Source organism: Apium graveolens, chromosome 11 (genome assembly GCF_009905375.1).
Source record: "Apium graveolens cultivar Ventura chromosome 11, ASM990537v1, whole genome shotgun sequence".
Lineage (NCBI taxonomy): Eukaryota > Viridiplantae > Streptophyta > Magnoliopsida > Apiales > Apiaceae > Apium > Apium graveolens.
In genome coordinates this window covers 83,914,695-83,918,709 of record NC_133657.1, presented here as the reverse complement: position 1 = coordinate 83,918,709, position 4,015 = coordinate 83,914,695, and the positions used below count along the sequence as shown (strand labels likewise).

Genomic DNA, 4,015 nt, shown 5'->3' with positions numbered 1-4,015 from the left:
TTCTTTCATCCTGCTCTATTTCAAGCTCATAGGTCTTCAGAATGCCATACAGTCTCTCCAAAGTAAACTCCTTATAATCTTGAGAGTTTCTCAATGAGACTGTCATTGGTTTCCATTCCTTTGGAAGAGATCTGAGAAATTTCAGATTGGAGTCTTTAGTCTGATAGACTCTTCCATGCAATTTAAGAGCATTTAGTAGCTTTTGGAATCTACTAAAGATGTCAGTGAGTGACTCACTTTCTTCATTGTGAAAATGCTCATATTGCTGAATCAGGAGCTGCATTTTTTTTCCTCTTACTTGCTCAGTACCATCATAGATTATCTGTATTGTGTCCCAAACTTCCTTGGCAGTCTTGCAGTTGATGATGTTATCAAACATATCTGCATCAACACCATTGAACAGAATGTTCATGGCCTTTTTATCTTTCCTGACTTGTTCAAGATCAGGTTCAGACCATTCATGCCTTGGCTTTGGAACAGATGGTTCATTTCCTATTGCAGCTCTCATTGGAACATGAGGGCCTCTTTCTATGCAGTCCACATAGGCCTCATCTTGAGAAAGCATATGAAGATGCATATTTACCTTCCAATGATGGTAATTATCTTTATCAAGAAAAGGAATCTTGACTCCAACATCTTTCTTGTTCATCTTGCTGTATTGTTTTGATCTTTAAACTCTTTGTAGATTAAGAGCCTGCTCTGATACCAATTGTTAGTCCCTTAACAATATAGCAAGAATTACAGAAGGGGGGTTGAATGGAATTCTTGAACTTTTTCTTGAAATAAAAATGTTCAACTCGATTATAGATATATTTGTTTTGATTAGCACAATGCGGAATATAAACTTTAATGAATCAAAACAAGAGTAATTAAAAACAAGAGTCTTTAAAAACTTTCTGGTGGATTTAAACAATTCCACTAGAGATATATTTAATATATCGAGAGGATTCTGTGTGCAGAAATGCTCACAGCTGCTTATACAAAATAGAACTACTAAGAACACAGGAAATGCTAAAGATAGTGCTTACAAAGATTTCTCTGTGTTTGTTTCTTAGCTCTCTTAGTTGTTTTTCTATTTGCTACTCTCTTGGTTTATAAATTACCAAGATTACAAAGTCAAAAGAACTGAATAAATATAAAATCTAGCAGTCTTGATCTTTGCTGCTTTTCGTCCTCTATTACCCAGTTAATGGGCTTCCACAGTGTGTTTGTATCCAACTCGACGGCTGTGTGTCAGCTTTCACTGTTCAACTGACGTTTGAATCTTGATATGATCATCCGTCGACTTTCAGATCATCCGTCGATGACTTACTTGATCATCCGTCGACTGCTATTTTAAACATCCGTTGAAAGTCATTTGATCATCCGTCGAAGCTTTGTTAAGCATCCGTTAATAGCTATTTTGGCACTTGACTTCATTTCACTTATACAGAATTACAAGACATTGCTTATGTACAGTTAATCAACCTATTCTGCATATCTAGTTAAAGTCAACATGACTTATATACTACTACAGATTCTATACAAAGGTGCATACAACACTGTGCTACAAACTTATTATTACATAAGCTACTCACTCGATGGATAATAAGTTACTCATCCGTCGGGACTAAAATGAGTTATCCGTCGGGACTATAATTCTTATCCGTCGAGTGCTACATTATTTCACTAAGTAAAATTTACTTAGATGTTTTGTTTAGGTAATCATCAAGTACACAACATATTCACAACAATATGCAATTTCTTGAAAACCTCTAGAAACTTGGCAAATTGTTTATCGAACTTCTGCTTCTGAAGTCTTTTAGGATATGGAGGAGGCGGATAGACTTGTTTATCTCCTGTATTTTGTTCAGGAGTAGTGTTTTCAGTAGAAGTCTTCTTTGTTTCCACTTCGACCCCCTTCTGATCAGCTATTTCCTCAAGAATTGAATTTTCTGAAGCTGGCAAGGGCGCGGGCGTGCCTGCATTCTGGATAAATTTTTCAGATTCTTCGTTTTGATGATTTTTAGGGCTCGCGACCTTTGCAGACCTCAAGGTGATTGCCTTCAACTATTCCTTGACTTCTTTTTTGCTTGGATTAGCTTCTGTATCACTAGGAAGAGTTCCTTATGGTCGGTTCAATAAAGCATTGGCAATTTTCCCTATTTGATTCTCCAGAGTTTTGAAGAAATCGCTTGGCTTTTGCACATCAGCCTCAACTCCTCCAATTCAGATTTTTCATTCGAAGATGGACCTGTACCTCCATGAGATTATTGTTGCATTCCCTGGGGCTGAAATTGTTGCTTTGGTGCAAACTGTTGCTGAAAACCAGGAGGATTGAAAGGCTTGTTTCCAAACTGCTGGTAAGGCTGTTGCATACCACCCTGATTATTGCTCCAGCTGAAGTTAGAATGGTTACGGTTGTTGGGATGATAAGTGGCAGAAATTGGTTGTTGCGACCTCTGAAAGTTTCTCACAAACTGTGCTGACTCACTAGATATAGCACATTGATCCGTCGCATGTGCACCTGCACAAAGCTCAGAAACACTTGCTATCTGATGAACTCTATAATTATCCAGAGAATCCACTTTCATAGTTAATGCCTTTAGCTGAGCAGTTAAGCAGTAGTTGTATCCACCTCTAGAATTTCTGCTACATTGCCTTGTGGTAGTCTCTGAGTTGTATTATGATATTCATTAGTGGACATCATCTCAATTAGCTCATAAGTTTCCTCATAGCTCTTATCCCATAAAGCTCCACCTGATGTTGTATCGAGCATAGGTCTTGACTGTGTTCCCAAGCCATTATAGAAGCAATTGATTACCATCCAATCAGGCATTCCATAGTGAGGACACTTCCTAAGCATCTCCTTGTAGCGCTCCCAAGCTTCACATAAAGATTCTCCCAACTGCTGTGCAAATTGAGTAAGAGCATTCCTGATTGCAGCTGTTTTTGCTATAGGGAAGAATTTAGTAAGAAATTTATGAGCGAGATCTTCCCATGTCGCAATAGAACCTGGTGGTAGAGAGTGCAACTAGCTCTTAGCTTTATCCCTCAGAGAAAATGGGAAAAGCCTCAGTTTCACAGCATCTTCCGAAACACCGTTGAACTTGAAGGTGTCGCAGATCTCGATGAAATCCCCAATGTGCATATTGGGATCTTCCATTGGAGAACCCCCAAACTGGACTGCATTCTATACCATTTGAATCGTGCCAGGCTTGATTTCAAAGATATTAGCTGCAATGGTTGGTCTAAAAATGATAGACTGAATATCATTGATTTTCGGTTGAGAAGAATCCTTCAACGCTTTCCTTTCTGCTGCTGGTTCTCCCATTGCAACAAAAACTTCTTCAAAAACTTATTTTTCCTCTTCTTCAACTTCATCTAGTGTTCCCTTACGAGATTGACAACGTGTTCGCATACACGCTTTCTAGAGTACCTGAAACACACGAATATAGTAAGCGTTGTAAGAAAATAATCCGAGTCAGTGAACTTTAACAACCACAGTTGACAAGCACATAAACTAAAATTAACACCGGTCCCCGGCAGTAGCGCCAAAAACTTGTTTGCACAAAACCACGCAAGCGTACGCGATCACAAGTAGTATAAGATTAAGTTAAGTTCGTTCCCACAGAGACTGGTTTAAACAGAATATGCACTTATGCAACAATGTTTGGTTATTATTCACTGCTAAGACAAGTATCAATTTTAAGTTGATTAACTAATTGAAGTGATTATACTAGCATGCATTAACTAAGAGAATAAAACTGATTTACTTATATGAGATAAAACATGGGACTCTAACTTCATTAAATACTTCATTCAGAGTTTATGCCTTTAATATTAGCATGTGATGGTGATGACAACTAATCAAATAACATGAAACTAGTATACACTATCTTTCGATATATGTATACCCTACTACTAAACATCCACAAATAAGATAGAAGTTGAGAAAACACCAATTATGCTTAGACCCTATATGTCTATAAGATTTCAAAACATAACGGTTTAATGAGAAAGTTATATATTGAGA

The 4,015-nt window shown here is 37.6% G+C and overlaps 1 non-coding gene across 1 annotated transcript; it reads left to right on the top strand.

Moving 5' to 3' along the window:
• Positions 1-2,816: 2,816 nt before the first annotated feature.
• LOC141699401 (small nucleolar RNA R71) lies at positions 2,817-2,923 on the top strand. Its single transcript, XR_012565867.1, has one exon. It is a non-coding gene; the product is annotated as a small nucleolar RNA R71 (small nucleolar RNA).
• Positions 2,924-4,015: the final 1,092 nt, after the last annotated feature.